Source organism: Azolla caroliniana, unplaced genomic scaffold (assembly GCF_043228905.1).
Source record: "Azolla caroliniana isolate FFs.n. ecotype wild unplaced genomic scaffold, voAzoCaro1.0.p SCAF_13, whole genome shotgun sequence".
Taxonomy (NCBI): domain Eukaryota; kingdom Viridiplantae; phylum Streptophyta; class Polypodiopsida; order Salviniales; family Salviniaceae; genus Azolla; species Azolla caroliniana.
Window position 1 is genome coordinate 4,608,824 of NW_028230448.1, and position 27,340 is coordinate 4,636,163.

General features: G+C 43.2%; 1 pseudogene; it reads right to left on the reverse strand.

The window, feature by feature from the left end:
• Positions 1-770: 770 nt before the first annotated feature.
• On the reverse strand, positions 771-22,795 carry LOC147855994 (purple acid phosphatase 2-like; annotated as a pseudogene).
• Between the last annotated feature and the right edge of the window lie 4,545 nt (positions 22,796-27,340).

A 27,340-nucleotide genomic window follows, 5' to 3' on the forward strand; every position in this document is an offset into this window, starting at 1 on the left:
AATTTGAAAGAAATATTGTAATCTATTTCCCAAATAAAGCTAGATCTAGACATTGTGTTTCCATTTTTTAATATAGTAGGAACACACTTAGAATAATTCAGAACCAAGGTGGTTCTTGATTAAGCCACAATGCCTAAGATAATATCATAGCCATAGTTCGTGTTTTGTTATGCTATCAAGTGATGTTTAAAATTTTCTAATGAGCACAAAGTGGTCATTGTATGGGATATATTTTCTCAACCCTTCTTATTGCCATGTATCTATGTGCACGTTGAAGTGTCCTTTTCAACTGTTAAATTCACTATACATAACTACTTATTCTCACATCAATCTCCTCCACAAATATGTTAAGTATATTCAAGGAATCCCTACTAAATATGCTTCATGGCCACGATGGTTTTATTCTTTTCTTCCTTCCTTGAGAATTTTTCTACAATGGACTCTCTTGGAAGCAACCTTTTCAAACGGCCTTCTTTTGTGTGGATAATTTCATTCAATCCATTGGACATGATATAAAGACATATTTAAATAACGATAGCTTGTTAATTAACAACTATACGCTTGTCAGCATGCAACATTTATTTGTTCGAATTTTGTTCCCATTAACATTTCTTCATTCCATATCAAGGTTATAAGCTCATGGAAAATAGTGCTTCCTTGAGTAAAACAAAGTTACACCGTATTTTAGAACAAAGTAAATTTGTTCGTGAAAATGGCACACCCTCACGATTTTGTGAGTATGGTTGGTTCACCCACCTTCAAGGTTTCAATGGTTTAGAAAATTCTTATATTTAATTCTTTTACATACAAAGATTGAAGTATCAAATAGCCCTATGTAGTAAGAGAACCGGTATTCATTGGAATCTATTAATGTTCTTATATAATAGTTTTGTACAGGAAACCAAGAAAGACTTGTCATCTTGAAGTGCGATGACATCCATTACTCACATCATCTAATAAAGAGATCCATAAATGTTGAAATTTCGGATTGTTTTTTACATGGAACAAGTTTCCTATAGTTGTTTTTTAGGCATTTTGTAGTTGCATTTCATTTGTGACATCCCATTGATGAAAGAGATTTTCCTTATGAGCTCCAATTTTGGCTGGATAGCCAAAGAGAGTTGGATACAACGGCTTCACCATCTTGGTTGCGATGCCAATAATAATATGCACGTGTCTTGTTCTTTATTTCAAGCACGGCATGGCCAAAGCTAGCTTCTCCGAACACGGAATATGTGGGTTGAGGCTTGGTAAACGGAACGTTACTCTACGACAAGACCTTCTGCATTTCCACCATCCCCGATGACTATGTAAATGGGTGCGGATGTGTTTAGTTGCAGGGTGCATTCCCCATTCACAATGTTGTAGTTTATGTTGCAAATTCGATACTAATACAATGATACATTTGTAGTGTGATGTGATGATAGAATGAAAACTTATCATTTTCTCCTTGCAATCAAATCTTAAATCTTGTCAAGTGGTGAGAATTCTTTGCGAATCGATATTGATGAATGTAAAGAAAGGCGATGAAATGATGAGTTGATGATTACTCAACATCCTTTCGTATGCATGTTATATTGGGAATTCAGTTCCTGGTTGGAAGCCGAATGTCAACCGAAGACCATGATGAATCAACAAGATTCGGACAAAGAACTGAATCGACTGAAGAAGAATCAGACACAGGAACCGGTCAAGACCCTGAATCGGATTCGGATGGAGAAGAGACGAAGGAGCCGATTGTTGGAAACCAAGTACGGAGATACCCTCTAAGAGGGAGAAGGCCACCCCAGAGATTTTCGGATGTAGAGCACGTTTTACTGACCGACGAGGGGGAGCTGGAAAGCTTTGAAGAGGCAAAGAAAGACACCCACAACCGCAAGTGGTAAAGTGCCATGCAGGATGGGATGGATTCCCTGCATGAGAACCACACATATGAACTGACGGAGCTGCCGAAAGGAAAGAGAGAGCTCCGGAACAAGTGGGTGTACAAGTTGAAACCGGGAGATGCCAAAAATCCACCAAGGTATAAGGCCCTCATTGTGGTGAAGGGCTTCGAGTAGAAGAAAGGAGCGGATTTTGATGAGATCTTTGCGTCGGTAGTAAAGATGACATCCATCCGGACTGTGTTCAGCATTACGGCAAGCTTGGACCTCAAGGTCGAGCAGACAGACGTCAGGATGACGTTCCTGCACAGTGACCTTAAAGAGGAGATCTACATGCAACAGTCGGAGGGATTCGTCAAGAAAGGGAAGGAGCACCTAGTGTGCCGGTTTAAGAAGAGCTTATACGGATTGAAGCAAGCTCCTCGACAATGGTACCAGAAGTTCCACTCCTTCATGATAGACCAAGGGTAGATTCCACAAGACGCAGGCCGTCCACTGCATATTGGTGAAGCGGTTCAATGGAGGGGACTTTCTGATACTACTACTATATGTGGATGATATGTTGATCGTCGGACGAGACCGTATCAAAATCAGAATGCTGAAGAAGGTCTTAATCCAGTCATTTGCAATGAAAGATATGGGTCCAGCGAGACAAATTTTGGGGATGCATGTAGTCTGGGACTGGACGAAGAAGCAGCTATGGCTGTCACAGGAGAAGGCTGTCACAGGAGAAGTACGTGACAAAGGTGCTTAAAAGGTTCAACATCACGGATGCTAAGCTGGTTGGGTCGACACTTCCACCAAATTGTAAGTTGTCCAGCAAACACAACCCGAAGAAAAAGGTAGAGAAGTCGAAATGATGAAGATACCATATGCCTCTGCCGTCAGAAGTTTGACATACGCATTTGTGTGCACAGGATCGGATATCGGATATGCAGTCGGAGTGGTCAGCCTGTTCATGAGCAATCCCGGAAGAGAACATTGGGCCACAGTCAAGTGGATACTTCGGTACTTGAAAGGCACTTCAAATATGTGCCTCTAATTTGGCTCCAGTAAACCCCTATTGGTAGGCTTTATGGATTCAGACGTGTCGGTTGATGTAGATACCAGTCGGTCAACGCCCGAATATGTTATGACTTATGGAGGGGGAGTTGTATCGTGGCAATCGAGGTTGCAAAAGTCCGTTGCACTGTCAAGAACGGAAGTGGAATACATGGCGGTTGTAGAAGCAGGAAAAGAGGCAATACGGATGAAGGACTTCATCCGAAAGCTAGGGATCTAGCAGGAGGAATTCCGGCTCCACTGCGACAATCAAAGTCATATTTGTAAATAGTCCCAAATTTGTATATGTATAAATATAAGTAGGGCAACTCTATTTTGCGTAGTTGACAGTATGAAGGTGTATAGAGAGACAAAGTGTGAGAGAGAGAGAGAGATATAGAAAGCTTTCCTGTTGTAACTGCCGACAGACGAAGATAGAGCTCGAGGTCATTGCCTCTGAGTCTCACTTTGTAGTACCTCTGCCCTATAGTCATCCTATTCGGAGTTTGCGAACTCCCATGGTTTTGCCTCTTCAGGTTTTCCACGTAAACATATTGTGTTGACCCATTTTCTGTGCAAGTGTGTTAATCTTATTTTATTTATGTTTCTTCCATTGAGTTATTAAGACTTGGTTGTGGACAAGCACTATTTGCAACAAATTGGTATCAAAACGAACTGTTGGGAAATCGGTCTCTCCGGTGTCGCGAAAATACGACGAGGATACGCGAACTTGAGGCAGGACCCTGGGGCCTCCGACCAGAGGATAATCACATTCGTGCGTTTATATTTTTAACAAATAACGGAAAGAAGAAATTTAATAATTTTCATTAACAAAGGAAAAAGAAATTACAATATGTCCCAAGATTGGGATTTAGAAGTTTTAGGTTTACTAAGATTAATAGTAAAGAAAAATTAGGGGTTTTGGTAGATATGGCTTCCGTAGGGAAGATTAGGATTAGGTTATATGAGTATTATGGCTTCCGTAGGGAAGATTAGGATTAGGTTATATGAGTATTATGGCTTCCGTAGGGAAGATTAGGGTTTTTGAGTGTTATGGCTTCCGTAGGGAATTTTAGGGTTTATGAGAGTTATGGCTCCCTAAGATAAGAGAGCTCCCCCCCCAAAGAAAAGGAAAAAAAATTAAGATAATATGGAGAGTATCCCAGTATAGGAAAAAAAATGGAATTATATATGGAGTTCCTCGTTGTTCATATGCCTCCACTTTTAGTTGCATAGCTTTTCTTTTCGTTGAATCTATTTTTAGTTGCATGGCGTTTTCTTTTTTTGCATGCAACCGTCCACTTGACCTTTACTTTAGTTTGTTGCATGATCCAATCTTTCGTCCCTCCGCGTCCAACCTCGTCCGGTAGCCGGTTCCATTTTGCTTGCCAGTTGGTTCCGGTTTTGCTTACCGGCCGGTTTCCGGTTTTGCTTGCCGGCCGGTTCCAGTTTGCTTGCCAGTTCCGGTTCCGGTTTTGCTTGCCGATCGGTTCCAGTTTTGCTTACCGATCGGTTTCCAGTTTTGCTTACCAGCCAGTTTCCGGTTTGCATACCCGTTCCGGTTCAGGTTTGCTTGCCGATCGATTCCGATTTTGCATACCGACTGGTTTCCGGATTGCATACCGGCCGGTTTCCAGATTGCTTACCGGCCCCGTTTTCCGGATTTGCTTACCGGCCGGTTTCTGGTTTTAGGGAATTTGGCCACCATCATCCATTAGGACAAAGTGGCCAAAGTGCTCTTAGCACAAATGAAAAATGAGGGAGCTCAAGGTGTTTATATAGCCAGGGCCTTAACTTTCCTATCTATGTGGGATAGTTCTAATTTCCCTATCTTCTCAAACTTTATTTTCTCATAACTTGATATGTATTTCTCCATTTTGTATATAGTAAAAAACGTTTTGAAGCTCTTGAGTATATCCATCTTTCTATAATACTCTACTAATCTAATCTATAATAATTATTTCATTATTTTTTTACATAGTGTGTGAAGATTCACACGACATTCACCCCCACCAAACCTGCACATCCACCGGTATGTGCCAATTGTGTTATTGAGTTGTATCCTCCTAGTTGAAATCTTTAATCCTTGTCGTAATATTTTCTTTCATTCATAAGCTAACTATCTATGATAGAGATTGACCTTGAACCAACTCGTTGGTTCCTTATCTTTCTTCTTCCAATGCCACCATGACCATTCTTTCCACCATAACCATGGAGACCATCCAAACCACCAAATCCTTTGTTTGAGCTTTGCATTGCCATATTTGGTTTTCATGTCCTCTTCTGCCTTCCCGAAGCATAACCCTTCATGCATCATGCAAGTGCTACCTTTATTTCGACCATCGCCATGGTTAACGCAATTTAGTCTTCCTTCTTTCATCAATCTAGGTTTGTCTTCATTAGACCTCACTTGAACATTGACTTTGACTACTCCTTGTAGCCCATGCTTCAAGTCCACGCTCACTTTCAAAATCTGGGATGACCACATTTCATGTTTCCCACATCCACCTTTTTCATGGTATGCTCTCGTGTGACAGTTGACCATCGTTTGTTTGATCTTCACACTAGAATCCCCTTTTGAGTCGGAGCATGGAATCATATCTCGCGGAATACCCTTAGACTTCACTTGACTCGCTTGGCCATTGTCATGCACCATTGTGCTTTGTTTGACCTCTTCATCGTATATATCAACATTGACCTTCACTTCCTCGTTACCACCTTTCATCTCTTGGGTCTTTATTTGGTTCGGGTATGTCTCTTCGGTGATGGCCCTTTCTCCACCGACGAATATGTTCCCGTCTACCATTTCCCAAATATCTTGAAATAGTGGGGAAGAAGTCTCGGCACACTTGCCATCCTCCTTCATTGTGTTGTCCATAGCCACCTGTATCTCTAATTCGTTATCTGTGGCCATCTCTTCAAATTCATCGGCCTCATACCCATTGACCTTCTCAATCGAGCAATCCTCAATTATTCTTCCCTCTTCTTTGCATGTGTTAGTTTTGGCCTTCATTTCCTTGCTCATCATTTGCTTCAGTTTTTGCTCCCTTTGAAGCTTCTCTTCAGCCTCAACTTGCGCCTTTAAGTTCTCGAATGCCTCTTCCATCAAGACTTCTATGTCGAGTATTGTTGAACCTTCCCTCTTCGAGTTTTCTTCTTTAGGTGGTAGTTTGTAGTTGCTTCTCGTCCTCTTTTCACCATCCGTAGTACGTTGTGTTGTCACCGATGAGAATCTTGCCTTCCTCTCATCGTGAAGTCGACATACCCTTTCCACTTTCATCCAATCTTCTGTGAGGCCATTTGCACCATCGTCATCTTCAAGTCAGATTCCAATGGCATTCCTTTCCTTCCGGTCTATCGATTTCACAAACATTAGGACTTTTTCCACCCCCACCAATCTTTGATCCCCCTCCGAGAGTTGTGCAAAGCGACACTCGAACTCAACGAAAGCATGCATGGCACTTTGGTGGGTCTTTAATGATGATACCCATTGATCGAACTCGTATAGTTTGCATCTCTTCGGTTCTTTGTATCTATATGCCTCCATGAGATATCCTCCTACCGCCTCGTTTCACGTTGGGTTCACCAAAGATATCGCGAAAATACGAGGAGGATACGTGAACGTTGAGGCAAGACCCCGGGGCCTTTGTCTAGAGGATATCAAATTCGTGTATTTATGTACTAAGAATTAACCGAAATGAAAAAGATTAACAAATTTCATTAATAAAAGGGAAAGAAAGATTACAATCAATCCCAAGATTGGGATTACAAAAGTTTTATCTTATGGAGATGATTAGAATAATAGATTAGAGGAAATAAGAGATTATGATTCTTGAGTGATATGGCTTTGACAAGGAATTTTGGATTTTGAGAGATTGCTTCCGTATGGAAATTATGGTTTACCTGAGAGATAGCTTCCGTAGGGAAGATTAGGGTTATTGGCTTCGATAAGATAAGAGAGCTCCCCAAAGAAAAGAAAAGAAATTTAGATAATATGAAGAGTGCCTCCTAGTGTAGGAAAATAAATAAATAAATATGGAGTTCTCCCTTGATCATAGTTTTTTTACTTTTTGTTGCATGGCCTCTACTTTTAGTTGCCTAGCTTTTTAATTTGGTTGCATGTGACTGTCCACATGACCTTTACTTTTTCAATGCACTCCCTTCTTTAGTTGCTTGCGTCCAAATGGCCTTTACTTTAGTTCTCTTCACTTTACTTTAGTTTGTTGCATGATCCAATCTTTCGTCCGTCCGCGTCCAACCTCGTCCGGTAGCCGGTTCCATTTTGCTTGCCGGCCGGTTCCAGTTCCGGTTTTGCTTGCCAGCCGGTTCCGGTTCCGGTTTTGCTTGCCGGTTCCAGTTCCGGTTTTGCTTGCCGACCAGTTTCCAGTTTGCATACCCGTTCCGGTTCCGGTTTGCTTGCCGGCCGGTTCCGGTTTTGCTTACCGGCCGGTTTGCATACCCGTTCCGATTCCGGTTTTGCTTGCCGGCCGGTTCCGGTTTTGCATACCGGCCGGTTTCCAGATTGCATACCAGCCGGTTTCCGGATTGCATACCAGCCAGTTTCCGGATTTGCTTACCGGCCCGTTTCCGGATTAGCTTACCGGACCCGTTTTCCGAATTTGCTTACCGACCGGTTTCCGATTTTAAGGAATTTGGCCACCATCATCCATCAAGACAAAGTGGCCAAAGTGCTCTTAGCACAAATGAAAAATGAGGGAGCTCAAGGTGTTTATATAGGCAGGGCCTTAACTTTCCTATCTATGTGGGATAGTTCTAATTTCCCTATCTAATCAAACTTTATTTTCTCATAACTTGGTATGTATTTCTCCATTTTGTATATAGTAAAATACATTTTGAAGCTCTTGAGTATATCCATCTTTCTATAGTAAGCTACTAATCTAATATATAATAATTATTTCATTATTTTTTTTACATAGTGTGTGAAGATTCACACGACACCGAATGGGATCCGGTGATGAATAAAGAGGACCCGGTGAGAACTGGAAGAGAAGACAGATTTGTATATATGTCTTGAATAAGCCCATTGAGGCTATATTTGTAAATAGCCCTAAGTTCATATAACTATAAATATGACTTAGGGCAATCACTTTAGGATGTGATTGTGTTTTTGTCATATTGTTGTAACTGTTGTATAGAGAGAGAGGGAGAGTGAGAGATACAGAATGATACTCTGTTGTAACCGCCACTGTGCAAAGAAATAGAGCTTGAGGACGTTGCCTCCAAGTCTCTGATTGATTGTACCTCCTTCTCTTCATAGTGATAGTTCAAAGTCTGTGGGCTCCCGTGGTTTTTCCCTATTAGGTTTTTCCACGTAAACCTCCTATGTCTTTTTCTTGTGTACTCTTCACTTCCCATTTCTGTGTTTGATTCTTATAGAAGTGATTAACTACTCGGTTGTGGTCGAGCGATATTCCTGTGCATTTCTCTTCAAACTAGTATCAAAGCGAACAACATAGAAAATGGAAGAATCTTACGATGGCATGTTCAAGCTCATCGGCTCCAACTACTTAGTGTGGAAGTCGAAGATGAGGAACATGCTGGTGGTTAAAGATCTTTGGTTTGCCGGTTCAGTTCGGGGACAAGAGACCGGATAAGATAGACGCCACCAGGGCAGGAATTTGACGGGTGTCATGCCCGTCAAAGGCCATTTTGCCCGTCAAAAACATACACCTACTAAAAATGTCCGTCAAGTGACATATAAAGTATAAAATTTTCCTTTTCATGTGAAAGGCCCCTTAAAATTATACATGTCAAATGACATGCTAAAATTTTATTTTCTATGTCATTATTCATATATATTATATATATATACCACATATTGTCATATAAAATTTAAATATATGTACTATCATACTATCATCTATGTAGTATCAAGATTCAATTTGACTATATAGTATGAAGTGTGTAATATACTAAATTCTAATATATATATATATATATATATATTTATAACACGCTTAAAATAATATCATATAAATTGTAATGATGAATCCTCAAATCAATTTAAATTTTAAACAATAACCTTGGTGCTTTATTAAATACTCTAAAAAATACTAGAGTGTAGACTAGTCACTCTAGGTTTGATTTTAAGTTTTCTTAAAGTAAATGTTTTACTAACCTACTTTTTTATACATACTTATTACTTATTACTTAATACTTAATACTTATTACTGTGCTTTATTAAAAAATTAGGGTTAGTAATAACTTTTTAGTATAGGAAAAAGGTGAGTACTTACTACTTACTACTTACTGTTAGGTAACAAGTTATTTTTCAACTTAAAAATGATTGATTTTATGTAGCCTTTTGTGCAGCAGGAATAGAACAAAGAAAGACATCCTTCAACCTTCAACATTTTTTAACTACAGTTTAAAAATGTAAGTTACCATGATCATCTATCATATTATGTTCATTTAGCAAGTTATTATATTGTTTTTGTATTACCTTAATACCTCTAAAAATAAACTAAAAGTATTTCATTTCAATAAGGTTTGATTTTAAGTTTTTTTAAACTAAATGTTTTACTAACCTATTGTTTTATACATACTTATTACGTTTTACTATGCTTTATTAAAAAATTAGGGTTAATAATAACTTATTAGTATAGGAAAAGGTGAGTACTTACTATTAGGTAGCAAGCTATTGTTCCAATTAAAAATTATTGATTCTATGTAGCCTTTTTGTGCAGTGGGAATAGAACAAAAACAGCCTTCAACCTTCAACATTTTTTAACTACATTTTAAAAATGTAAGTTACCATGAATATCTATCATATTATGTTCATTTAACAAGTTATTATACAATATTGTTTTTGTATTACCTTAATATATGATGATTAAGTATTCGATTTGTATGATTATTTGTTTGAAGCTTATTGTATCCACTTTGCAAGAATGAATTATGATTATGGATACATATATAGTTTGTACTTTGGCTTAAAAAACATTAACACTTTTTTGGTAAAAAAAAAACATTAACACGATATTTATTTTCTGTATTTCATTATCTTTGCGAGGTAGTTGTGTCTATTTGTGTACCTTCTATAGTAATAAAATGTATAATAATGAAGCATCATATAGAACTTTTCATTATAAGAAATTTGTATGTCAAATGACATGTTAATTTTTGCACTCTTACGTCATATGACATACATCTTTAAAAAATGCCCGTCAAAAAACTTTAAGACTAACCCGTCAAATTCAGGCCCTGGACGCCACGGTGTGGGAGGTGATGCACATGAAGACGGCGACATACATCCGGTGCTTCATCGACATGAGCCTGTACAACAACTTCAATGAAGAGAGCAAGGCTCATGAACTCTGGGAAAAGATTGGCATCATGTTCCAGAACAAGAATGCCATTAATCAGGTTTCGGTATTTCGGAAGCTAGTGAGGCTCCGGTATCAAGACAAATCCAGCATGGTGAAGCACATGAATGCCTTCCAGGGGCTGATACACCAAGCAACCTCGTTGGAAGTACCTCTCGCCAATGAGTTACTTGCTCTACTCCTGCTCAGTTCCCTCCCGGATAGCTGGGAGACGTTAGTTGTCATGTTGGGAAACTCCGGGCCAAAACGAAAACAACTATCCCAAGCAAGAGTCAAGTTGAGCTTGCTAGATGAGGAGGTGCGTCGGAAAGATGAGCTGATCTCCGACGCCAAATCCCTCCTTACCGAATCAGAAACCCGGAAGACAAAGGAATCGGAGTCCCCAGAACCAGGAAAAGTTGGGAACATGGTCAAAGTCAAGGCAGGGGCCCACTTGCTTCTATTGCGGCAAGTCGGGGCACTTCCAGAAGAACTGTTGGCATTTCTAGAAAGACAAGGGAACCGACAATACCGATTCGAGGAAGTCACCAGACTGAAACGGTTCGGATCGGCGAGGCCCGGACCGGACGGGAACGACGGCAATCGCGGCAAGTGAAGAAGAACTAATGCTCATCACCAAGGAGAGTGAGTTGAACCTTTCTGTCGACGAGACAACGTGGGTTATCGATTCAGGAGCATCGTTCCACCTTACCTCGGACCGGAAATGCTTCTCATCCTACACAACTGGTGAGCACGGCTGTGTTCAGATGGGGAATGAAGGGACATGCTGAATTATCAGCATAGGAGATGTGTTGTTGACAACACCAACCGGATGCAAGTTGTTGTTGAAGGATGTCTAACACGTTCCAGAGGTTCGACTGAACCTGATATCAACCGGCCGGCTAGATGATGAAGGCTACAGAGGTAGTATCCGGAATGGTGTCATGAAGTTCTGCAAAGGGAGCTTAATAGTGGCTCGAGTCTGGAAGGTCAACACACTATACTTGATGAATGCCCAGATATGCCGGGAAGAAGTTAACGTAGCATCCGACACTACCGGTGAACTGTGGCACAAGAGATTGTGTCACATGAGCGTGAAGGGGATGAAGAGGCTTGCCGATGACAACCTCATTCCGGTGAAGGATGTGCATCTTGAGAGGTGCACCAACTGCCTAGCTGGTAAACAAAACCGGACCTCCTTCTGATCAAGGTCACCAATGAGACGTAATGCATCATTGGAGTTGGTGCATACCGATGTGTGTCAAGTAGACACGAAGTCACATGCTGGATCACATTACTTCGTGATGTTCATAGATGACCACAGCCGGAAGCTGTGGGTCTAACCATTGAAGACGACGGATCAAGTGTTATCCGTCTTCAAGGAGCTCCACACGATAGTGGAAAGAAAACCGGCCGAAAGCTGAAAGCGGTTCGACCAGATAACGGAGGAGAATACCGAGGACAGTTCGAGGAGTACTATTGGTCGAAGGGAATCCGGCTCGAATTCACCGTGCCGAAGACGTCGGAACCTAACGGGTTGGCCGAAAGGATGAACCGGACCATAATGGAGAGCGTCCAGAGCATGCTCACACATACCAAGTTACCCACGACGTTTTGGGATGAGACGCTAACGATGGAGACCTATGTGATAAACAGATCACCCTCAGTACCCTTGGACGGAGACTCACCGCAGAAAGTATAAACCGGTAAGGATGTGTCTTATCGGCATCTGAAGGTGTTCGGGAGTCTTGCATACATGCATGTGGCGAAGGACAAGAGAGTAAAGGTGGATCCGAAGTCCCGACCATGCATATTCCTTGGATACGGCGATGATGAGTTCGGTTATTGGGTGTGGGATCTGGTCGACGGAAAGGTGTTCTGGAGTCGGGACATAGTCTTCATGGAAGACAGGACCATTGCCAACTAGGAGTCGGAGAAGAAAGTAACGAACTCCGGATCATCCATTGAAAATCGGCTTGAGAACAAAAGGATATACCCGGTTGAAAAGCGGATGTTAGCCGGTAACTGGATGACACTCGACGAATCAGTTGGATACGGACAAGAAACCAAACCGACGGAAGAAGAAGAAGAAGAAGAAGAAGACACTGGAACTAGACAAAATCCCGAATCGGATTCGGATTCGCAACAAACGGAGGAACCGGCAATCAGAAACCAAGGACGGAGATATCCTCTCTGGGAGAGAAGAGCCCCCCGAAGATTTCTGGATGTAGAGCATGTGTTGTTAACCGATGAGGGGGAGCCGGAAAGCCTTGAAGAAGCAAGGGGAGACACCCACAGCCACAAGTAGTTGAGTGCCATGTAGGATGAGATGGATTCCCTACATGAGAACCACACATACGATTTGGAAAGAGGGCACTCCGGAACAAGTGGGTGTACAAGCTGAAACCGGGAGACGCCGGAAATCCAGCAAGGTATAAGGACCGAATCGTGGTGAAGGTCTTCTTGCAGAAGAAAGGAGTGGACTTCGATGAGATCTTTGCCCCAGTAGTAAAGATGACATCCATCTGGACGGTATTGGGCATAACGACAAGCATGGACCTTGAGGTAGAGCAACTGCACGTAAAGACGACATTCCTACACAGAGACCTCGAAGAAGAGATCTACATGCATCAACTGGAAGGATTTGAGAAGAAAGGGAAGGAGCACCTGGTGTGCCTGCTGAAGAAGAGCTTATACGGACTAAAGCAAGCTCCCCGGCAATGGTACCGAAAGTTTGACTCCTTCATGACCGATCAAGGGTACCACAAGACACAGGCTGATCACTGCACGTTTGTTAAGAAATTTGATGGAGGAGATTTCCTGGTATTGCTCCTGTACGTGGACGACATGTTGATCATCGGATGAGACCAAGTCAAGATACGGATGCTGAAGAAGGCCCTTAACCGGACCTTCTCAATGAAAGACTTGGGTCCGGCAAGACAGATATTGGGGATGCACATCATTCGGGACCGGTCGAAGAAGCAATTGTGGTTGTTACATGAAAAGTATATGACAAAGGCGCTTCAATGGTTTAACATGGCATAAGCAAAACCGGTTGGATCAACAGTCCGACAAACTGCAGATTATCCGGTAAGCAAAGCCCGAAGACAAGGGCAGAGAAGGAATATATGATGAAGATTCCATATGCCTCTGCAGTCGGGAGCTTGATGTACGCAATGGTGTGTACTCGACCGGATATTGGATATGCAGTCAGAGTGGTGAGTCGGTTCATGAACAACCCTGGAAAAGAGCACTAGAATGCGGTAAAATGGATACTCCGGTACTTGAAGGGCACTTCAAGTATGTGCCTCCGATTCGGCTTCGGTAAACCCCTCATGGAAGGCTTTACGGATTCAGATGTGTTGGCTGATGTGGACACCAGCCGGTTAACTTCCGGATATGTCATGACCTATGCAGGGGGAGCCGTTTCATGGCAATCGAGGCTGTAGAAGACAGTTGCACTATCAACCACGGAGGTGGACTACATGTCAGCCATGGAAGCCAGCAAGGAAATATTATGGATGAAGGACTTCATCGGTGAGCTTCGGATCCGGCAAGAGGAATACGGGCTTTATTGCGATAGTCAAAGTGCCATCCACCTTGCAAAGAACGCAACATACCATTCCAGAATGAAGCACATCTAACGCAGGTACCACTGGATCCGGGAGAGAGTTGAAGATCGAGAGTTCGTTCTGACGAAGATCCACACGGAGGAGAACGGGTCGGATATGCTAACCAAGGTGTTGACACCCGACAAGCTGGATGCATGCCGGAAGCGGATCAGACTTACAAGACATCCCATACCGGAGTGAAGGGGAGATTGTTGGGAAGTCGGTCTCTCCAGATGGGATCTTGTGATGAATAAAGAGGATCTGGTGAGATTCGGAAGAGATCTGGAAACCGGAGGAGACCCGGTGAGAACCAGAAGTGAGCCGGTGAGAACCGGATCGGTGGACCCGGTGAGAACTCGAAGAGAAGACAGATTTTTAAATATGTCTTGAATAAGCCCATTGAGGCTATATTTTTAAATAACCCTAAGTTCATATAACTATAAATATGACTTAGGGCAATCACTTTAGGATGTGATTGTGTTGTTGTCAAATTGTTATAACTCTTGTACAGAGAGAGAGGGAGAGAGAGAGATACAGAGTGATACTCTGTTGTAACCGCCACAGTGCGAGAAACATAGCTTGAGGTCGTTGCCTCAAAGTTTCTGATTGATTGTACCCCTTCTCTTCATAATGATAGTTCAGAGTCTGTGGGCTCTCGTGGTTTCTCCCTATTAGGGTTTTCCACGTAAACATCTTGTGTCTTTTTATTGTGTACTCTCCATCTCCCATTTCTGTGTTTGATTCTTATAGAAGTGATTTACTACTTGGTTGTGGCCGAGCGATATTCCGTGCATTTCTCTTCACGCACAACAAAGGAAAGAAAATGGAAGATTCTTTCGGTGGCATGTTCAACTACCCAGTGTGGAAGTTGAAGATGAGGGACATGTTGGTGGTTAAAGATCTCTGGTTGCAGGTACAGTTTGGGGATTCTTTCATCGACATGAGCCTGTACAATAAGTTTAATGAAGAGAACAAGGCCAATGAGCTCTGGCAGAAGATCGGCACGATGCTGGCGAAGTAGAACGTAGTAAATCGGGTCTCGGTATTCCGAAAGATAGTGAGGCTCCGGTATCAAGACGGCGCCAGCATGGCAGAGCATATGAACGCCTTCTAGGGGCTAATAAACTAGACTACCTTGCGCGGAGTATCGCTAGCCAACGAGGTACTCGAATTGTTATTGTTCAGGTTTATTTCCGGATAGTTGGGAGACATTGGTTGTGAATCTGGGCAATTCCGGACCGGAAGGAAAGAACTTATCCCTGGTGATAATAAAGTCGAGCTTGCTAAACGAAGAAGCTCACTTGAAGGACTGAGAGTCTGGATCCGATCCTAAGGCCTTGGTATGGAAGACAACAATAACTTCGGAAGAGGCCGGAATTGGGGCCCTCAGAACCGGGACAAATCGGGGACACGATCGAAGTCAAGGGGGAGTCCTACGTGCTTCTACTGTAGGAGGTCAAGGCACTTTCAGAAGAATTGCCGACACTTCCGGAAGGAGAAAGGAACCGACATTGTCGACTCGAAAAAGGGTCCATATCAAAGAAGGGTCTGGATCAAAGAAGTTCGAATCGGAAAGGAACGTTGGCAAGTGAGGAAGAACTGTTGCTAATCACCGAGGAGAGTGAGATGCACCTTGTGAGAGACGAGACAACACGGGTTGTCGATTCCGGAGCATCGTTCCGTCTGACCCCCAACAAGAAATGCTTCTCATCCTATAGCGCCAGAGATCACGGTTGTGTCCAAATGGGAAATGAAGGTGCATGTCGGATTGTCGGAATAGGAGACATGTAGTTGACAACATCAACTGGTTGCAAGTTGCTGCTTAAAGATGTTTGACACATTCCGGAGGTTCGACTGAACCTGATATTAGTCGGTTGGCTAGATGATGAAGGCTACACCGGTAGCATCCGAAAATGAGTCATGAAGTTCAACAAAGGGAGCTTGATCGTGGCCCGAGCCCGGAAGATGAACTAGTTGTACCTAATGCATGCCCGGATATGCTGGGAAGAAGTGAATGTGGTATTTGACATTGCTGGTGAGTTGTGGTAGAAGAGGTTGTGCCACATGAGCCACAAGGGGATGCAGAAACTTGCCAAAGATAACCTCATTCTGTAGGTGAAAGATGTGCAGCTTGAGAGGTGCACCGATTGCTTGGCCGGCAAGCATAAGCAAACCTCTTTCTGGTCGAGACTGCCGACAAGATGGAAAGAACCACTAGAGCTTGTGCATACCTATGTATGCCAAGTTGACACGAAGTCACATGCTGGGTAACAGTACTTCGTGGCAGTCACAGATGACCACAATCGGAAGCTATGGGTCTCACCATTGAAGACGAATGACTAGGTATTATTCGTATCCAAGGAATTCCAAGTGGAAAGGGAAACCCACCGCAAGCTTAAGGCGGTTCGAGCAGACAACTGAGGTGAATATATGTACATGGCTGGAAAACACAATGTCTACCTTGGCATTCACAAACCATGATTCGAATTGACCACGCATTGTTTCACCCTCCATATAATGATGTTCATTGCTATTATACCATGGAGAATGGAACAAAACAATGTTCTTTGTTCTATCCATTGAAGCTAGCTCCTCTTGGAGCTAGGCATATTGTGGGGTGTATTTCCCTACACAAACATTTACGTTGTGTGTCTATGAGTCGGTCGGTCTATTCAAAAAGAGAAAGAGAGAACAATTAGAGTTGTATTAACTTACCATATGATGAGTAGGATTAAAGAACAATGATATGAGCAAATTCTCTCTTGATGGAGTACTACAATGGAGATGTATTGTTTGAGGCTTCATGTGGCACCCAATAGCGGTTCAAATACGGCTTAAACAGCTCCGTCTCTCCCTACAAAATCTAAAACAAAAAGAAAGTGATGAAGGCCATGATCTCATTGCAGAAGAAATCATGGAAAAACAACTCATAATCTTTCTCTCCCTCCCCCAATTTATATGTATAAATAAGAAACACATATGCACATTAATCACTTCATATTGTTAGCATATTTGTGTATACATAAATATGGTATGCAAAGTAGCACAAGTACATGCATGTACATACACAAATTCAAATTCAAATGTAACCACTTCTAAGATTAGAGTGCATACACATCCTTTAACAAAATAACCTCTTCTCAAACCCCAACATACATATACATATATGTAACATGTATGCATACATTTGCAGATGATCCTAGCATGGGTTTAGGAGTTTAGGGTTTCCTGAAACTAAAATAGTTTCCATCGAAAAGAAGAAGTCACCACTTCAAGAGAAAATCAAGCTCATGGTTCCCAGCTGTCCAAATCCACGGTTGATAAGCCGTGCTCCTTTTGACAAACCAGCCCCAAGTGTCCCATTAGTTGTCATGGAATGGATAGTTGACTATAGAGGAAAGGTCACCAACATATAGAATCATGTCGCCATTTGCTTGCATGTAATGCTCAAGGTCACCTATTTAAACAATGACATGATTGAGTTGTTGCAAATGTACATCCCATCACCCTAACACCTAAACATTAAGTTGTGGTTTAGGATTAGGACACCCCATATGTTCTAGAAAGGAAACATTTAAAGAGAAGAGAAAGGAAGGAAAATGAATGGAAATTTTAACCAAAATTAAGATGCATGATGAGGCATTACTCCATACCAATGATTACAAAAGTTTAAGGAGTATCCGAGTCAAGAGGTCGAGGTGTATGGAACCAAAACTCGCGAGCTGAGGCTCCCCTCGCCAAGTTTGTAATAATATTTGGTATTAGGCTACAATAACATCATATGTACATATTAATTATAAAGCAATGAAGGAAACGTTGACGTAGTGTATTCCACACACTACGTGGAAATCGTGGGGATAGTCGAAGAAGTGTTCTATGGGAGCACGCTACAACGACTTGAAGAGCTTGCGGAAGATAAAAGCCAAGGGAACCGGGTAGTCCCGGTGGAATCGGTCGAGATGTACGAGATCATTGCGAAAATGGAGCCGGATACGCTCCGCAAAGAAGAAGCAATGGTAAGTACGAAATACAAGACCGTGGAGAAGAAGGTGAAACCGGCCGCGGGACCACTACGTGCCGGTAGCGAACAAAAGAGGAAAGAAGTCTCGGGAGATCCGACACTTCGGAAGTCCGTGGATATCGGACATGCCTTCACAGATGAGACCCGGAAGAAACTTCGGATCGGTGGAGGTGGGTTCCTATTACAAAAAGAAGAAGAACGGTTTCGCGAGATGTTGGAGCAACACGGCAAAGCGTTTGCATTTACATCAAGGGAGATAGGGTGCGTCAATCCAAGAACAGTGGAGCCGATGGTGATCTTCACGATTGACCATGTACCGTGGAACCTGAAGCCGATTCCGATGCCACGAGCGCATATTCCGAAAGTCATTGACTTGCTCAAGGAGAAGGTGGCGATGGGGATTCTAGAGCCATCAACTGCTCCGTACTCAAATCGATGGTTTACGGTTCCGAAGAAGAATGGGTCACTCCGATTTATCCAAGACTTGCAACCGGTGAATAAGGTCACGATCCGGAACTCGGGAGTCGGTCCGATAGTGGACGAATTTGCGGAAGCTTTTGCCGGTTGTGCAATATACTCCATCGGAGACCTATACTCGGGGTATGACCAATTCCAACTAGCCGTGGAGAGCCGAGACATCACAACCATGCGAACACCGATAGGATTAGTCCGAATGTGCACACTACCACAAGGAGCGACAAACTCGGTTGCTCATATGATGAACGCGATGAACAAGGTGCTACGAGACTGCATTCCGGAGATAACGATGCCGTTCCTCGATGACATTCCGATGAAAGGATGCGCGGTAGAAGAAAAAGATGAGACTATGGATGATCGGGGATGCCGAAAGTTCGTGGTCGACCATATTCATGATTGCAAGAAAGTGTTGCGAAAGCTAGAAGATGTGCACCTAACACTTTCCGGGGAGAAATCGCCATTCGGGCAAGAAGAAATATTGGTGGTCGGACATCTATGTGGGCCCTACGGCTGAAGACCGTCACCAACAAAGATTGATGCGATTCAAGCTATGGAGGAAGTATGCGAGTCAACATCCGAAGTCCGAAGGTTTCTCGGTGCATGTGCATTCTATCACATATGGATTCCGCACTATGCACATATAGCGGACCCGCTCTACCACTTGTTGCGGAAAGGTAAGAAATTCGAATGGAAACCGGAACACACCAAAGCCATGAAGAAATTGAAGAAGACACTTCGGAGGGCGGAAGCACTTAAGAAGCCGAGCTATGACCGACCGATCATAGTAACGGTTGATACAAGTCCAACCGGTATCGGGTGGGTCATCAATCAAGCCGACTCCGATGGTTCGCGGTATCCGATCCGATTCGGAGCAAAGGTTCTCAACGAAAGGCAACGTGGATATGCACAAGTCAAAAGAGAACTGTGGGGAGTCGTGTCGGCGATAAAATCGGATCGGGATTATTTGATCGGAGCCGAAGTGGTGATCGAGACGGATTGTCTTCCGATACTTGGAATGATGCGGTGTTGTACGATACCGGATGTAGCTATGCTAAGGTGGGTTGCATATGTCAAGTCGCTTAATCCGGAGGTTCGACACATCTCGGGGAAGGACAACGCGGTAGTGGATATGTTATCAAGGGCTCGGTTCGGAGACGACATAACCGAATCGGATAATGAAGAAGTTTCCGAGGACTACTTCGCGTCGGAGCACATATGTCGAGTAAACGTAATCCGAGAATTCCGGGAAGAAGAATACGAGGGAGAAAGCTTGATGATCGGAAAGATGTTACAAGAGGCTGAGGATTCAACAAACGATAAAGGAAGAAGAGCCGAGATCCGAAGGAAGAAGAGGCAAGTCCAAAAGTTCTTCTTGGAAAACGGATTAATATGGAGGGCGCCGAAAAGACCGGATGGTATACCACTTCGAGTAGTCGGGACAAAAAAGCAACAAGACCGGATAATGTCCGAGTTTCACGAATCCGATTGGGCTGGACACCGAGGAACATGGGCAACATTTGTGAAGATCAAGCAAAAATATTGGTGGAAGAAAATGTACAAAGATGTTGCGGAGTTCACAGAAAGCTGCGAGAAATGTCAAGTCTACTCTGGGGTTCGACATCGAGATGAGTTACATCCGACATTCTCACCAACAATCAACTTCAAGTGGATGGTTGACATAGTGGCCATGCCGACCGGGATCGGAGAAAAGAAATACTTGGTATTAGCTCGGGAAGATCTCACCAATCAAGTAGAAGGTCGAGCGCTTCAGAGGAAAACGTGTTCCGCGGTATGCCAATTTCTTTTGGAGGAAGTATTTTGCAGGTACGGGTGCGTAGGACAAGTGATTGCGGACCGGGGAGAACTCGACTCGGACAAAGCTAGGGGATTCTTCGCCAAACACGGAGTTTGGTTATCACTGACAACGGCATACAATCCGGAGGCCAACGGGAAAGTCGAACGAGGACATAGTCCGATCGTGAAAGCACTTGCAAAGGCATGCGATGGAAAGGTGAAGGACTGGCCGTAGATACTTCCGTATGCACTATGGGCGGATCGGACGACACATAGCTCCATAACCGGTTACATGCCGGCAGAACTCATGACCGGACAAGCACCGGTAATGCCGACGGAAACCGCGATCGCAACATGGACAGTGCTACCGTGGAAGGAAGAGATGAGCCAGGAAGAACTACTAGCGGTCCGGATACGACAACTAGAGGGGAGACCGGCAGACATAGCGGAAGCAATACGCCGACAACAAGAAGCACGATTAAGGAACAAAAGCCGGTTCGACACAAAGCACCGACTACGACCGAGGAGGATTGAAGAAGGAGACTGGGTGATTGTCTATGACAGTAGTTTGGACCATCAACATACAACGATGCCTAAATTCGCGAAAAGATGGTTCGGGCCATACGAGGTTCGGAAAGTCTTCGACAACAGAACGTACCGACTGTCCGAGTTGGATGGAACAATACTACGAGTGCCTATAGCCGGGAAGCGGGTGAAGATTTTCAAGAAGTGGACCGACGACAAACCCTATGTGATCCAAGCCAAGGCCGACAACGAGGAGCAATCGGACGAAGACCACGGTGATGCGGGAAGCGAAGAAAGTGAATTACAACTCATAGTCGACATAAGGGGAGAATCGGAGGAAGCTTTGGGTGAAGACGGATATGGGGAATCAAGAACTTCGGCACATACCGGAGGATGTGCGGGTTCGGAGGGGGTGAGTGTCGTAGTGTATTCCACACACTACGTGGAAAACCATAAAATAATATATCCGATTTTAGATATATATAAATAGATAAATAAAATATCAAAAGAATTTATCATGTGCATAGGGCAAGATTCGAACCATGCACCTCCACTTAGATAAACCCCAACTTTACCATTGTAATAACTTATCTTTAGTGTTATAAATATAGATTTAATAGGTATAAGACCTTTATTTACACATACCTTTATTAAAAGGTAAAAATCATGTATTCTTTAGAGTGTGAATATTTTTACACGTGCCATTAAAAGTGACTCATGCACATCTAGCGTGCATGAGCCCTATATTTAGGAAATGACAAAGCATCACATGCACATTTAGTGTGCATGGACACTTTAGGTGAAAAAAGCATGAAGCCATGCTTAGCCTCTTCCATCTTTATATAAGGAGGAGAGAAATATGTATAAGGTTGTTGATTAATATACAAGGTTGGATCAATCTAATATATTCGTGGGATTCACGAATTTTGCCATTTAATTGCTCTTATAATCTAAATATTGTTTTAATTACACTGAACTCGTGGGATTCACGAGATTGCTATCTTACTTCTCTTTCCACTATTCATAACTAGCCTTAAGTTGTATTCCTCTTCCTCCTAGTCAAAAACCTCGGCGGTTCCCACCCGACTCACGCAACGATCCGGAGCCGAAGGGCACGACAGCGTCAGCGGCTAGACATCCATTCCCTGTTGCTCCGCTGTGAGGATTCACAGATCACCGGGCGTGCCAAAAGTGGTACCAGTTAGGAACACGGCCTACCCTCGGTCCTTCAGGGTAGGTTCAAGGTGATTGTGGTATAGAGAATGGATTCTTGTACTGTGCGCAACTATAAAGAATAGAGCATCACTTACTGTCCATGAAGGTGGAGCGTGACTGGAGACGGCTACAACCGAGCTCCTTCCTACCGGGCGTATATGAGCACAAATGCACTACCTAACCTTTAGACAATTACGCTATGTATCGACACAAACACAGAGATCAGAGAAGACGGTAACTATATTAGAGAACGTATACTCAAAACTACGCTAGTTTGTACAATGTTCCTATACCCATTATATACAGAGGGCATAGTTGGTTATGCTTCCTGCGTGATCTGTTACATGCGTTCTTTTAACGCTCCTACTATAATCATACGCTTCTTGTTCTTTTCTTTACTTTTTTCCCAGCAGTCCACTTTCGGCAAACAATACAATGTACAAGCAAAAGAGCACTTGGGCAAGCAGGATTTAGACCAAAACACTCCATTGTGGATCATTTGGTTACATTGAGAGTGTTGAGAGATCAAGCTCAACTTAGTTTAGTTAGTTAGTCAACACATGTAACTTAGTAGTTACCTAGATAGAATCTAGTTAGTGTGTTGACCATAAAGCCTTAAATAGGATTTTGTACTCGAGTGGGATACATTGTAGATCCACCACTCCATGCTCACAGAACTCAAAAGGTGCTATGGTTGTCACAACAAAAGTATGTGATGAAGATCCTAGAAAGGTTCAACATGTCGGACGCAAAGCCAGTCGGCTCGGTGTTGCCGACAAATTGCAGGTTGAATGCAAAGCAGTGCCCGAAAGGGAGGAAGGAGAAGGCTGAGATGAGGAAGGTACCATATACCTCGGCTGTTGGCAATCTAATGTAGGCTATGGTCTGTACGAGACCAGACATAGCATTTACTATAGGAGCAATAAGCCGACACATGAGTAATCTAGGGAGAGAACACTGGGCAACAGTGAAGTGGATACTCAGGTACTTAAAAGGCACCTCGGGGGTGTGCCTAAGGTATGGTGTCAGAAAACCAGTGCTAGAAGGTTTTTACCAATTCGGACATGTCGGGAGATGTCGACTTGAGCCAATCCACGTCAAGGAGCAGTGTCATGGCAGTCACGGCTGCAGAAGTTTGTAGCCTTGTCGACTATAGAGGAAGAGTATATAGCAGCGGTAGAGGCTGGCAAAGAACTAATTTGGATGAGAAATTTTCTCAACGAATTAGGGATGAAGCAGAAGGAGATCTTGCTTCACTATGATAGCCAAAGCGTTGTGCACCTTGTCAAGCATGCTGCATACCACTCCCGGACCAAGCACATACAGAGAAGGTATCACTGGTTGCGGGAGAGAGTCGAAGAAGGAGAATTTTCTCTTGTGAAGATCCACACTAAAGACAATGGATCCGACATTCTCACAAAGAACCTACCTATCGACAGACTTAGAGTCTGTCGACAAAAGACAAGATTGACTGACTCCCTCCCACAGGAGTGAAGTGGGAGTTTGTTGGGAATATGTCCCTCCAGTGGGAGGAGGAGCCGACTGTTCGGAAATAGCTGACAGTCGAAGACAAGTAAGATCCGACTGTTCGGAAAGCCGATAGTCGAAGAGTCGAAAACAATGAGTCGAATGTTTAATAGTTCGACTACTACTATTATTATAGCAATAATGATAATGATATGTAGGAGAGGCTACATCTGTAAATAGCCCACACTGTGTATAAGTATAAATACACTTAGGGCAAAACGTTGGATATAGGGAGTGTAGAACAGAAGTGGTGTGAGAGTGTGTGAGATAGAGAGCGACTGAGAGTGACGCCATAACTGTGTACGTAATAGCAAACGCCAAGCTTGCGTGGCTGATACACTCGAAGGAGTGTTGTAACATTCTGTGTCGTATATCCACTATACATAGTGAAGCTCTGTTCCCGTGGTTTTCTCCCGTTTTAGGGTTTCCACGTTAAATCTCTGTGCACCATTGTTGTCCTGTTTTCTGGCATATCTGTGATTCGTATTTTAGCACAGTTCTCTTATTGTGATTTTACTGAACAATTTCTCAACATCTTGTTAGGTGACCCACCCCCAAGTCGGGATTTCGGCGGTGTCACGTTGTCCTCCGCTATGGACTTTGTCGAGTCAGTTCTATTTCCTACTTGCATCTTGTTGACTTTGCTTGCTTCGACTCTTGTCGAATTGGCTCTGTTGTTGATGGCTTTGTCTTCGAGTTCGACTAGTGGACTTCCTAAATATTTGGAGTCGGCAGGTATGTTGTCGGCTTGTTTGAGTTCGACTGTTTGTCGAATCTCTGATTCGGCTTGATGGGTTGGTTTTTCTATGACAACTCTGTCGTCTTCGAAGGATACCTTCTTACCAACTGTTCTCTGCTGGTTCTACTGAGAGAAGATAAAGTCTTCATTGAAAACTACATCACTGCTCCGGATAAGTTTCCGGTTCCCAAGGTCCCATAGCCTGTAACCAAATTCCCCATCGGTTCCATAACCGAGAAATATGCATTTCGTTGTATGGGGTGCCAATTTTGTCCTTTTATCGCTGGGGATGAACACATACGCTTCACATCCGAATATACGGAGCCCATCGTAGGTTGGCTATTTCCTAGACCATAGTGCATGGGGCACTTTGAGCCTGATTGCCTTTGACGGCGCCATATTTATCAGGTATACTGCCGTTTGCAATGCCTCGGCCTAGAATTCCAGCTTTAGTCTGTCTTGCTAGAGCATTGCCATCACCCTCTCTTGGATTGTTCGGTTGATCCGTTCTACCACTCCATTTTGCATGGGTGTGTAAGGAATGGTCTTTTGATGTCGGATCCGTTTGTTGGAGAGGTATATTCACCTCCGTTGTCGGATCGGAGTGTCCTCACTCTATGTCCCGACTGGTTCTCCACTTCAGATGTCCACCGAGTGAAAACCTCAAGCGCTTCATCTTTGCACCCGATGGACTAGGCCCAGACCTTCCATGTATAGTCATCTACAAAGGTGATGAAGTACGTCTCGTAGTGGAGAGAGTGCGGACTTCGGGTCTATTTCCCATATCGACAATGCTCACAGAAGTCTGTCTTTGCTTTGAGTTTCGGGATGTACCCTACCGCCATCAGCCAATCAAGTCCGGCTTGAGACATGTGACCAAGTCGGCCATGCCATAAGTTTGGGTCGGTCTTTTCAGCTACGTTCACGACCCCTTCCAGATTGATCGCCATTAGCGGGTATAGGTTGTTGTACTTGTGCCTGCCTCCTATCTTCAGGTTTCCTCGGCTGATCATCCATACCAACTCACTTAGAGGTCGTGTTGTACCCGTCTTCGGATAACATGCCGATGGAGACCAGACTCCTTTTTAGATTAGGTACATGCCGAACTCGGTGTAGGGTTATTGTGTTGCCATTTGGTAATCGGATGGGAACCTCTCCGGTTCCTACAATTCTGCACTCCTGCCCGTTGGCTAGACGAACTGTGCCATTGGCGTCGACTGAATAGTCTGAAAACCATTCAATGTTGGGGATCACATGGAATGTGGCACCAGAATCCAGTAGCCACGTGTGTGTATCCTGTGCACTGTAGAGGACTTCTCTGATCACGAAATCCTCTAAGGAGAGAATTTCTCCTGATCGGGAATTGACAATGTTGATTTGGTTGCCTATTGGAGAGTGGTCCGAGTCGGGTCGTCCTCGATTCCACTCGGATCGCCTACCACTCTCTTTCGTCTTGATTGACCAATAGTCGGAAACATTGTGGCCAACCTCGACTTGTCTTCGAATAATCAGTACATCCTACATCATCCCCTACCATAGGGTAAAGTTTTTGCCGTCGAATTTTCGGATCTCAACTCCTGTATAGAATGTTGATGCCATGATTCTTTCGGAAGTGAGATTTACTAACCTGGTGTTTTCTTTCAGCCTTTTCTGTTGTTTGTTGCCGCAGAGCAGCAAATCGCTCTGATACCAATTGAAGCGGAAGTGTATGTGGAAATGTACGAGGATCTGTCTCAGTTCGTACTCAGAAAACAACATAGAAAGAGAAGTAATGATATACACAGTTTGAAGCTTTAATAGAAGCTCTATTAAGTTCTCTCTTTGTCTCGCTCTCTCTCTCTCTCTCTCAGAGACTTGATATCCGATATATGATCAGGGAGATTTTTCTTTACAACATTAGGTTATTGCTTATATACTAAGCCCTAACTATGTGGACAAGTTCACACTAGAATACAAAGTGGAGGGAGTCGGCCTTTTATGCCAACAAGAATTAGTTAGACAGTTTTGTAATAGTTCTTGCCGAACAACATCAAGTGTAATCTTGAAAAGAGACTCTCAGTTTTACCTATTAAAGAGGAATAAAAAAGCATTGTAAATCTATCATTCTATTTTGGAATTAATATAAGTTATTAGTTAGAGTATTTCTATGTCGACAATATCTATGTGCATTGTTATCCCCAGTATCAATTTCTGATTTGCTTACTAAGTAATTATATTAAGGCCAATTAGTCAATCAAGGTTACTCAAATAGCAAGTCCTATTTGTTGACTAGTTCATCTATCCATCCTTCTACCACAATCATCTTGATAGAACATTCGGATCGGAACGTTCGACCTATTTTGTTGGCTACGTATAGTAATCGACTACCGGCGGAACAACACAATAATTTTGGAATAGTGAAGAAGGCAATTTGGTTAAGTCCAATCGTAGTCGTACCCAAGAAGAATGGAAAGATAAAGGTATGTGCCGACTATAGAAAGCTTCATGCAGCTACAGTAACAGATGCATTTTTGTTACCCTTTACGGATGGAGTTTTGGATGGGATGGTAGGACATGAAATTTACAGCTTTCTAGATGGATTTAGCGGCTATAATCAGGTTCCCGTGCACCCGGACGATCAGGAGAAAACAACATTTGTAACTCAATGAGGAGTATTTGTCATAATCGTAATGATGTTTGGCTTAAAAACAGCTTCGATGACATTTCCGAGGGTCATTCAAGAAAATTTCAATGATTATATACCTACATTTATGTAGGTATTTCTTGATGATTTTGCTGTATATATTAAAAAAGTTGATCATTTCGAGCATTTACGTCTATGTTTAGAACGGTGTCTTAATCCTCCTAAATGTGCTTTCTGACAGGAATACACGCTCCCGATGAACACTCGGCCACAACCGAGCCTAGAATCAAACACAGAAAAGGGGTAATGAATGCACGACACAGTGAAGAGAAGAGTACACAAGATGTTAACGTGGAAAACCCAAACTAGGGAAAAACCACGGCAGCCCACAGACTGCAAACTATCACTATATCAACGATGTACAATAGTAAAGCACCGAGGCAACGACCTCAAGCTTGCTATCTTCGCCACAGGCGGCGGTTACAACAGAGGCAACGACCTCTTCCTCTCTCTCTCTCTCTCTGTACACAGTTACGCACTCAAATCTTGCACCAACAAG